The 12,624-nt window shown below is 32.5% G+C and overlaps 1 pseudogene; it reads right to left on the bottom strand.

The window, feature by feature from the left end:
• Window positions 1-830: 830 nt before the first annotated feature.
• LOC149195739 (acyltransferase GLAUCE-like) overlaps window positions 831-12,624 on the bottom strand; it is a 49,518-nt pseudogene continuing 37,724 nt past the window's right edge.

The raw sequence follows: 12,624 nt of genomic DNA, 5'->3' as shown, positions 1-12,624 counted from the left end.
AGCACACAAGCGCTTAAAAAATTTATTAATCTCCATTGAACCATTTTTGTTACAAAATACTCAGGATTAAAGTTGTATTTACACATGAATAAAGATACAAATGATAAAAAAAAATAAGTTACTCCTTAACCAATGACATTATCTACAAGATAATTGTTATTGATTCACAAAAAATATATATAATTTCTCACACGAAATAACTAAATTGGCTAAACAAATCAACTCTTCTAAAACCTTTTACTACTATATCAACAATTAGCAATAGTGATTACAAAAATTTAAGTGAGTAATCTTTTCAATGGTTAAAAAGAATAATAGAATGACATGGCAATGTCAAAAGTTTATCACATACATGTAGATGAAAGAATTGTTAATCCCTTTGAGTCTACAAAGCTATATTTCTTAAAATATGATAACAAACATTAAAAAAAAATGTAAATGAGATATTATGTACTATTGGAAATGAAGTGGATTGGTCATCACATTCTTAGGGACCTGAATCCATCATCATCTTCTTTTGGAAATTTAGGCCTTTTTTTCTTTCATTCATTTTACGTTCATATTAATTTTTTCACAACAACATTAACTTCAATTACATAATATAAATAAATAGATCAAAATATGAATAAATACAGATCTGGGATATTATTCATTCTGGATGGAGATGAAATTAGACACCATAGATCACAATATAAATAAATACAGATGCAAGATACTATTCATTCCGGTTGGAGACGAAAGGATAGACACCATAGATCACAATATAAATAAATACAGATGCTGGATACTATTCATTCTGGATGGAGATGAAAGGATAGAGACCATTGATACTATTGCTGGTATATAATCCACATCTTCTCTTTGAACACTAGGGCCCAATATGAAAATAGATCAAAATAAATCCAGCTTCTTTCCCTCCACAAGTGTGCGATCAACACTTTGAAACTAGTGCACTTCTTGATCTTTCCATCCTCCATTGCTTTTTCTTTGAGGCGATGCAACATTTCTACAGATACGGGAAAGAGATTCAACAAAAGCTTTAGTCGCGGTGGGATTTTGATCGGTTTTGACTCCACGGGTTCCCCGTTGCCTCCTCTTCCCTTGAAAGTTGTCAATCCACGAGGGATATTGCAAAGCTTGGTGTACTCGAGTTGGTTGTGTTCGATTCTGGGAGGAACCCTGGCTTTCAGAATAGTTTGATCCAAGTTTGGTGTGACTTCCAAGATTTCTCCTTTAATAATGGAAGAAAATTTACAGTGAAACCGAATAAAGATAGTTTGTCAAAAAGGCAGTGATTGAGTGCAGCCCCAACTGCAAAACCACCACATTTGAAATGGGTGGCCTATAGGGTAAGGAGCGAGAGATCCTAGAGGCGAGAGTGAGAAACATAGTCCTGTAATATGAGGTGCCTGAACGTTGGGTTGGGAAACTTTATATCCTTCAGTTCTTCCATGGTGAGATCACTGGTCCCCACACCAAAGAATACCCAGAAACTTTATATCCTTCAGTTCTTCCATGGTGAGATCACTCGTCCCCACACCAAAGAATACCCCATTGCCATTGCAATCAATATCCAACCAATCCTGACGTTGGAGCTCAAATGGGCCATTGAGCAGAAGATCCTGAAGCCTGGTGCCAAGGACTCTAAGCCTGCCCCGGTGAATTTGTTGGATGAAGATTAGTGGTGTGTTATTTTCTATACTGTTTTGTGATGAATCTGAAGTATATCTGGGTACCTATGAAGATTAGTGGTGTGTTATTTTCTATACTGTTTTGTGATGAATCTGAAGTATATCGGGATACCTTTCTCTGTTACAGTAGTTAGCTTAGCTTTGAATAAACAGAACAATGGTTATGATAGAAAGAAGGAGTTAAACATTTTTAAATTTTGGTCCGGCTTTCAGGCCAAAAAGTGGCGGTCTGGTTTCCCTCGAGCAAGGCAGCCACCCGAACTCTAGTTTAATTGTATTTTGATGTTTTATGGAATGAAAAATGACTAACCTTACAAAAAAATATCCAACCAATTCCTCTCCTTGTTAAGAGTAAGCCTGAAGCAACTTCCTTAACGCATCTACATACATCTGGACTATTTCATGTAAAGCGATGTGAGGAAGAAGGTGATTGCTGCAACAACAAAGACAAGGTTTGATCAATGTTGGAAAGAAACATGACGCGACGTGGGGTGGGCTCTGCTGGATACACAATAAAGGAGCCTCCATCATTATTTGTAAGTAACTTACAAAGTCATTCTCTGTCATCGCCATTGCCATTGTTGATCTACTGAAACGCTCCTCCTTGAATTCTTATACGATTTCTTTACCATTACTGTGGCTTGGGAGTTATAACCGCCTGGATATCCACGTGATGGAGTTATCAATATGACGGTAGAAGATAATTCTATTATTTAATATAGAGAATGGATTGTGGACAATCACACACACCAAGTTGGGAAAGATGTTTTCAAAGGGAAATGCCTCACGACCTAATTATATAGTAGAACACTTACATTATATATTAATAAAATTTCGTGGTTGGTTAGTATACGTGAAGTTATCAATATGAAGAAGATTTCGAGAATGGATTGTGGACAATTAAAGATGTTTTCAAAGGGAAATGCCTTAATTATATAGTAGAACACTTACATATATATTAATAAAATTTCGTGGTTGGTTAGTCTAAAGTTTTAATTGTTAATCAAGTTATCGACCTAATTACATAGTAGAATATTTACATTATATATTATTAAAATTTTGTGGTAAAAGTGGTTAGTCTGAAGCTTTAATTGTTAATCAAGTTGTCTATTAGATAAGTAGATGTTGAAATTGTTTAAGAAAATGATTGCAATGGTCAAGATTAATCACAATTAAAGATAAAGGAGTTGAACAAAAACCATACGATGACATCTCCATTTCCATATTTAAAAGTAATATTCAAGTGTATTTAGATTGCACTGGTATGTATAAACCTGTGCCTAATTTTATAATATTTCTTGGTTGGGTATAAAATCTAATAAAAAATTATAAAACTCATTATTGGTCGTAATTTTATATTATTTTTTGTTTGAATAATTAGATAATTATAAATCAATAAGAGAAGGTAACATAGACTTTTAGTTGCAATGAGAGAAGGTAACATAGACTAACAAGAAGCATAGACAACCAACGAAGAAGCATAGACAACCAACGATCGCAGTCCAAGCAAATAAACCATGACCATGTCTTATCTTGTTATTGGTACGGAAGAAGAACTGCATAGTAATGGCTGGAGTAGATGCTATATACTAACAAATTCAAGGTGTATATGAAGTGTGTTTGGGTTACCATTAAATTTATATTTTGGTTTTTTATTGGAATAGATTTTGGTACGAAAATATTTTGTTTTTTTGTTTTTGTATTTGTATTTGTAAAGGATAAATGCTTTTTAATACACCATACTCAATCAATTAAGTAATTATTAAATCAATTTGTAATTATTTTATATTTAAAATTAAAATTAAAATATTTTATGTATAAACATGTTACTTTTTTAAAATTCTTTTTAAATGTAATATGAATTTTATTTTTCTGTCTAAATAAATTATACATTTATCTATAATATTGGGTTATAAAAAGTACTTAATCCAATTTTTCTTCTTCTTTATAAACAATAATATTTTACTGGTTCATGGTTGTTCTCCCATCTATTAGGATTCAATTCAAAGGCACATATTTCACCCATTGTGATAAGGCTCGAAAAGCCTCATGAGGGGGTTCACGTGCATAGGGGATTCACTCAATGAACCTCTAACATATCACGTGAGTTTGTGGCATGCTAAACAATACCTCTAAACAAAGGTATTTTTCAGTTGTAAAAATAATTCAATATTCTAAATATAGTTTAATATAATTTGACCTAGTTATATTTACAGAATCAATGCACACTCTATAGTCTAATCAAAAAGATTTTGGTTGTGGATAAAATTAATAAATGTTAATCCAAAATGAAATTTAACTAGAATAAATAATAATCATAAATAAACTAGGTCTAAATTAACCAAAATAATTATGGAAATTCTTAAGCCAGAGGCATTACAATTTTATTATAAAGATCACATTATCTCTTGTTGTTTTGGATGTTGTAATGTTTTCAATGAACTAAGTGAGCGCGTAGTGTCGTTAATGTTTTGGTGACCATATGGAAAATTATTGAATATTTTGAGCTTCTTGTACAAGGTATGTAAGCTTGAGATAAACTATTTGCCATCATTTAATGGTGTTTCAATGGAAATGAAGTGGATGCCAAAAGAAATTAATGACAATATATTATTGCTTGTAGCATTCACTTTTCATTAATTTTGTAATTATGACCACATATACTCTTATGTTGATCATTGCCTCTTCTTCTTTCTATTGTTTCCTCTAAAATTGGGATAAGTGGGATTACTAAATTTGGTATATCATTTTCCTTTGCATTTGTTTGAGTAGGCAAACTAATCCCAAGGCACAGTGATTTTGTAATGTCCTTTAAAAGTCTGTACTCATGGTCAGAATGTCAATGATAGACTAATAATTTGGGCCAAATCTGGTTAATCATAAGAAGGCGAAGAGGCTATAGGAAAAGCATAAGAACTAGTCATGAGGGATGGAAAACTATATGCTATAAGAAAGGGAGGAAAGGTGTAGGCTTCATTGTCACACAACATATGATATTTCCCTAGGTTGTGTTCAATGGTTCTAAAGCATATGATCATGAATGCTAGTGAATAAATTAAACATGTTTTTTATAAGATTTGACCACCTAAGGAAAGAGATATTCCCTATTCTTCCTAATACCAAATTGGAAGTCAAAAATTGTATGAGTAGCTCTCTTTTTGTGAGTCTCCATATCCATAAATAGTTGTCAAATCAAATTTTGGGCAACTGTATCCACTTCACAATTTCTTAGACATTATGAGAAGTTTAATTTACATTTTTTTTAAATTAAATTTGCAATTACCTCATCCTTCTTTCACATTTCCAAACCTTTCAATATATTTCATCAAAGGCCCACCTAAACTTATATCTACATGTACCTCAAGGTTGCAATATTTATTACAAGACAAGGTGTTTCCTTTATGACACTATATGTCTCAAGACATTCAAATTTTGTTGACAATGAAATTGAAGACATCCTTCTAATTAGAATTTCATTGGATATCATGTAAACACTCTTGAATATGGTAACAAGAATATTCCAATTTAATTTGTCCTTGAATTAAATTGTGAATTAAAATCGAATTTAGTCTTAACAACTACTTGGAAATAATTAATTTATTTATTTTAAATCAATTAGTTGGAGAAATTCAAGTTAGAAGCCTTTCTGAAGACATGCAAGAGTTATCCCTTAAATTAAGAAGATAAGATTGAGTTATATTTGAGTTGCAATTAGTTAACTCAATTTATTGAGTTAAGTCCATTTAAATTAGTTCCAAACTGTTTGAGGAACTAATAATGAATTAACAGTCAGTTGATGCATTAATGCACTCAACTAGTGCTACTCCAGTTAACTGAAGATTCCCTCATCAGAAACTCGTGCATGTCTATTCTGAGAAAGACCCAGTTGAGATTAATGTTCAAGGACAGTGTACTATCAATTGCATGTGTTTTCTCATGGAGAAAACTCATGCATGCAGTCAAGGATTTAATCCTTGAGGATTGCGCAGTTTTGGAAGGAGTTTTCCACTTGGTAGAAGGAAGATCATTCAGAAGGAACAACGCAAGGAAATAGGAGCTTGGAGGGCAGAGAGGAAGGCTAGAGAGAAGCCAAGATTGCCTGTGAGAATCTGTGAGGATTGTACTGAGAGCTGGCTAGCTGTGAGAGCTAAGGATTTGTATAATTCCTATGTATTTCCACCATGTATGATAATACAATAGTGTGGGGTTTTTAGCTGAGGCTTTCCCCAAATTATTTTCATGTCTATTGTGCCATTGATTATTCTTCTTCTGGTTATATTGTTCAGTTCGATCTTTAAGCTTCTGCAAATTGATAGTAGAAGTAGGTTATAGTATTCTGCTTTGATTTATATTGCATTATCAGGTTAACCTATCACAAATTTTCTACAAACACACACATTCATCATAGTATTCACACTTGAAAATTATTCAAAGTTGTTAAAGGCAAGCTTGATATTATTCAGATTTATATAAAATTAGTTACAATGATAAATTTTCAAAATGCACTCATACAATATTCCAACCGAGTCCCTCCTTATTATACTTAATTGTCTTTTGCACTATAAGATATTTCAAGTGACTCCCCACTCATCACTTATCGAGTCCCTCCTTGTTATACTTAAATGTCTTTTCTACTATAAGATATTTCAAGTGATTCCTCACTCATCATAGTTTATTATCTTTTCAGTATGTTCATCTCCCTTTCCTTATATTGCAAGTGAATCCCCATTCATCATACTTTATTATCTTTTCCACTATGTTCATCTCCCTTTCCTGACCTTGAGAATAGGAGGACATTTATCTAATGTAGTCCTTTCATGGAATAAGCATGTAATTTGGCCTCATAGAAGTTAAAAGGTAAAATAATTGGAATTAATTAGTCATAAATTATTATTTTAAATTTATAATTTTTTTAATAAAAATTATGAATTGTAACAATATGTTTTAACATTTTTATGGCCTAGCGGTAGCTTATAGCCTACAACGGTAGTTCAAATGACTATAGATTTAAAGTTTAAACCCTTTGTGGGTCAACCCAACATTTTCTTTTATATTATTTATTATTTATTATTTATCCTTTTTTACCTAAAAACGCTTTAATTATGAAATGTTTACAATTCAAATTTGTGATTCTAAAAAATACCACCCAATTTGTAGAGAGTTTACCACTTTACTCAACAATAATATTATTATTATTATTTTTTAAATATTAAAAAATCATAATTCTATTCAAAATTATATCAATAAATCAAGGAAGAAAAACCAAAACCCATTAAATAATTAAACTACATCATTATATAAAAAAAAAAAACCTTTTCTAGTGTAAATTCTAATTCAAAGACTAAGTAATACAACGATGTTCTAATGATTCAAATCACATTAAGAATTTCCATTTTCCTTATGTCCATGCTTTTAATCTAAATAAAAAAATATTTATATTAATAATGCATAATTATTTAAATAAAAATATTAATTTATAGAAAAATAGGTTAAAGGTATAAAGACTCAGAAATATATGGTAGAAATGAAAGCTTGCTATGTTATGTATTATTAGTGGATAACTGAAGACCGATAGAGAAGTGAAAGCCTATTCTTAATCTAAATAAGAAAAAGATTTATATTAAATAATGTATAGATTATGTAAATGAATATATTTCTGTATAGAAAAATAAGTTAAAAGTCTAAAACCCAAAGGTATATGGCAGAAGTGAAAGCCTACTCTTAGTTTAATATTTTTTTTTATATATTAAATAATGTGAAAATTATGTAAAGGAAATATTTACGTAGAGAGAAATAAGTTAAAGTTCTAAGACCCAAAGATATATGGTAGAAGTGAAAGCCTGCTCTATTATATATCATTAGTGGATAATTTCAAGTGATATGATTTTAATAAAAATGAATTAAATCTCGACTTAATGAAGGAATTATATATATCCTGGAATGACATATATACCTCTTACTAAAGAGTATTATTATTATTTTTTTAATTTCAATTACTTTATCTCACTATGTAAAGTTTGATGTAAAATAAAGGTGAAAATTGAAGTATTTTATTTATGGTTGACATTGACTTTTAAATTAACGTTATTTTTTTTAAATAATGTTATGCACAATATATATATATATATATATATATATATATATATATATATATATATATATATATATATATATATATATAATGTAACGTTACGTGACAACATCTCCCTCATGCACTGGGTTGACCATTTTTTTATAAACAATATTATTTTATTGGCCCTCGGTTGTTCTCCCATCCATTAGGGTTCAATTTCAAGACACATGTTTCACCCATTGTGACAAGGCTTGAAACTCCCTCATGAGGAGGTTCATGTGATCCTGTGAGGGGGTTCATGTGATATTGGCCTCGCCTAGATTATGCTAACCAGTAACCTATTCAACGTAGTAAAAATAAATAATATTCCATTGTAAATTTTTTAGTCATATTTTATTATTTTTATATATTAAGCTTAACGACCCTATCTATATCAGTATAATACAAAAAGTGGTTGTCTACAAGGATACAAATAACCAAAATATTTTCTACTATGTTTTTATGCATTTTAAAATTGTGTCTTCTAGGAGTTTTGAGAAGACATTTTACTTTCTAGAATACCCATAATGTATTTATCTTAGATACTACTATAGGTCATGTATGGTGATTTGAGGTGCTGTTCATGACCCTTGAGCCCTAGAAGCTAACTAAAACCTTAATAGGTCCAGCGTGATGGTTTAGGAAGTCGTGTTTGGCCTTAGATGCCTAGAAAATTTGTATTTTGGCTAAGTCTTGGGTGGCTAAGTTGATGTAGATGTAAAACCATAGGTACGCAAAAATTGAATGGTGAATAAGCCCTCGAGGCTTATAATGGAGGGGCCTAACTAGTGGTTGTATGTTGTGGTTTTATGCGCAAAGTTCTTAGGCATGATACAAATCTATAGTCTTGATTTTCAGCACCTCATGCCTATACAAAGGGCTTAACTCCATGCATGGGCCAATAGCTTGGTAAATTTGGCGTTATGAGTTATATTTGGTGAACTCTGCCAAGCCAACATTACTTTAAAATTGGCATGAATGAGTTAGTAGCTTAGATGGCAAAATAAACAGTTTGGAGGCGGGTTTAGCAAATTTGTTAAATTTGGAGTCAACCAATTTTAAAAGAAACATTGCCAAAACATGTAAAATTCTAGAATGAAAAATTTGGACAGTTAAGCTTAAATTTTCTTACAAAGACAGAAAATCAGAGATTGAAGACTTATTGTGCACAATAAGAGGATATTCCCGAAATAAAAAAACAAGAAGTTAATGAGATCATAACCTTTGATAAGTGAAAATAAGTGCAAGTTCAAGAATTACAAATATCAATCCTAATTTCTATATAAGAAAAATCAAATTTGCAAGATAGGTGTTGTCGGTCGTATTGGTTGTTGATTGTTCAAAGGTGGATGGTGGATTGACCAATTATTAGAGATTGATAAAGGTGATTTTATAGTAGTTGTTGTGAGTGTTTGGAGTGAAAAATTTAATTATTTATGAAAGGAAGTGGCGCTCATGATTTGAGTTTTAAAATGGTATGAAAGATGAACAATTGAGGTCAAGCAAGTGGTAACTTGCAGTTCAGGGGTTGTAACTCCTTCCAGTAGTGGATGGTAAATAGTTAGGGGTTGGAGCTCCATTTAGTGGTAGCTAATAAATTATGGGTTTTAGCTCCTTTTAGCTGTAGTTGATAAATCAGAGAGTAGTATCTTCCTTCTGGTTGTAGCTAAAAAACTTTGTAACAACAAGTAGAAGCTTGCCTTTGTGAAGTAATTCAAAAAAAGTATGAAGAAATTATGTGTTCTATTTGTGCTTCTTGTGTTGATTCTTGTATTGACATGAATTTTTGCTGAAGTATTTAACTGTGTCCTAGTAAAATGTTAGAAATTAATTAACAGAGAAATGAAATACACAAGATATTGCAAAAACATAGATACATAAACACATAAAACAAGAGAGACACAAATATATGTTGTTCACCTAATTTAGGATACGTCCATAAAGAAACAACTAGTCTATCCTTTTATATTATTCAAAAAAATGAAGAGATACAACATACAATAAATTCAGAGTAATTTCCTCTTCTCTCACACAACCTCCTCCTCCTCCTCTCTCTCTCTCTCACGTTTAGAATAATAATACATAACCATAATACAATTCCCTCATATAAAGCAAGGGTTTCCTTCTAGGGAAAAAAATCCTAAATTAACATAAATTCTAGTGTTAGATCATTCGCTTAATGAACGACCTAGATTCACTACGAAATTACAATATTTTACAAGCCAAATTTTCATCCATTTTTAGATTTGTGGGCACTGCCCCCAAACCCTCGCTAGGGGGGGGGGGGAGCTGATAAAAGACATCATCATCCCCTTTGGACCCCCTGACAGTGATTAAATGGGCAACATTTTCACTTCATTAGGAACATGGATCGAACGCGACTGAAACAAAAACCTCTGAACAATTAGGAAGATAATTAGGCTCCACACCCAAAAATCTCCCACTTGGAAGTTAATTATAACAACTCCACCACTGCTTCACTTGCTGGAAAATCTTCCACTTTGGACCTGACTATTTCTCATCTTCATAATCATACTTGAAGACCAATTGATACCGAGCATAATCTCAATTTCTCCATGGTTACAAATTTTGTTAACATATCTACAGGATTATGGCTAGTGAGTATTTTTTCTAGTTTCAATTGTCCATCTTCCAATAATGATCGTATGAAATGGTACTTGAACTATATATGTTTATTCTTGGAATGAAATGGTGAGTTATTTGCAAGATGAATGACACTCTAGTTGCCACTATATAACCTATCCATCTCCATATTCTTTCTTAATTCATCCATAAACCTTTGTAATTAAATCATTTTTTTAGTAGCCTTTGTAGCAGAAACATACTTCGCTTCCATTGTTGAAAGTGAATTTTTTTTTGTAATTTTGAAACCCAACTGACCTAGTTGTTCCACCTATAGTAAACAAATACTTGTGGTTCTCCTCTTGTTATCTCTATCACCTGCCATATATGCATCAATAAATCCCTGTAGAGAAATGTTTAAACCACCAAAGCATAATGCTTAATTTGTGGTACCTCTCAAATACCTGAGAATCCACTTTACTACCATCCAATGCTCTTTTCTTGGATTTTTCATATACCTTATTACAACTCCCACTACATGTGCAATATCAAGCCTTGTGCAAACCATTACATACATTAAGATTCCAACTATTGATGCATATGGAACTTTACACATATAATCCATCTCTTCCTTAGTCTTGGGACACATCTGCTTAGTTTGAAATGGACAGCGAAAGGTGTACTAAATAGTTTTTCATTCTTCATATTAAATCTTTCTAACACCTTTTCTATGTACTCACTCTGAGACAAGTTTAATTTGTGATTTTTCCCATCTTTAGTTATTCGCAGACCAAGGATTTGTTTTGCAACACCCAAATCCTTCATTACAAATGAATTTGCTAATTTTCTTTTGAGCACATTTATTTCATGCATGTTAGACCCTGCAACAAGCATGTCATCTAGATACAATAACAATATAATATAGCTGCCATCATTTTTCTTTTTAAGATAAACACAATGGCCAGAGTGACATCTAGTATAACCTTGTTCATACACAAACCTCTCAATTTTAAATACCACTGCCTTGGAGCCTTTTTTAATCCATACAAGCTCTTCTTCAATTTTCACACTAATTTCTTCTGTCCTTTGACTTCATACCCTTGTGGTCGTTGCATATATATTTCTTCCTCCAAATCCCCATGGAGAAAGGTTGTCTTTACATCTAATTGCTCAAGATTCAAATCTTTTGTTGCCACTAGATTTAAAATAGTTATGATTGAAGTCATTTTAACAACAGAGAAAAAATTTCACCAAAATTTATACCTTTCATCTGTGAAAACCCCTTCGCCACAAGCCTTAGCCTTATAACTTTGTTTAACTCCATCTTCTTCCTTCAACCTATAAACCCATTTATTCTGTAATGTTGTTTTACCTGTAGGAAACTTGACTAAGTCCCAAGTCTAGTTATGCATCAGGGATTCCATCTCTTCTTGATCAAGAGCTCAAAATTTTCCAAAAGACCAAAGTTTCAGAATCTCGATAAGCTTAGCCTAAGATCAAAGAGCTCGTCATTCTGAATCCAATTCTGCAAACGACACTCAAATCCAAGCTCGTATGCAGAAGTTAGAGCAAGTCAAAATTCATGTTTGACTTGGACACGTGGTAGGATTGGACGACATGGAAACGGTCCCAGCGAATGGGGAAGCGCCAGGTGGAAGGTTTCCATTGGGTCCCGCATTTCACATATTGGAGAAAAACAAAGGTCATGGGTTAAGAATCAGCCCCTAAGAATTTCTGATTTATGATTAACGATATCGAATATCGCAAATCGGAGGTGTACGAGCGTTACAAAATCTGTTCCTGACACAGGTAGGTTGTGATGCGATCGTAATATCATATCGCAAGTGACTAAGAATTGGTCTCGTAAAATCATGGTTGCGATGCGATTTATCGCATATCGCAATCACAGAAAAGTCTCACATTATATTACCGTCGGTTCTCCGCCGATGCGAAATGCGATAGGATATCCCGGATGCGATGCCACTATAGGTTGCGATTTATTATCTTGTCGGGTCTATGATATAGCAATTGCACAAGTCACCTATTTTTTTCACAGACCTTAAGACCACGGGTTTTTTGCGGATTGCGACGGGGGGACTTTCGGACCAGCTATTGTTATATGTTGTATTTTGTAAACCCGATGGGTCACTACTATTGTATTGTATGGACTTTGATATCCGCCGAGGGAAAGTGCCAATTGTGATTGTGATGGGGTCCACGGATGCGATATGCTATATG

The sequence above is a fragment of the Pinus tabuliformis genome, chromosome 2_2, assembly GCF_031772625.1.
Source record: "Pinus tabuliformis cultivar Carrire ecotype Pingquan chromosome 2_2, CPIR1, whole genome shotgun sequence".
Classification (NCBI taxonomy): Eukaryota; Viridiplantae; Streptophyta; class Pinopsida; order Pinales; family Pinaceae; genus Pinus; species Pinus tabuliformis.
Note: the sequence above shows the minus strand (reverse complement) of the source record. Positions and strands in the feature narration are given on the sequence as shown.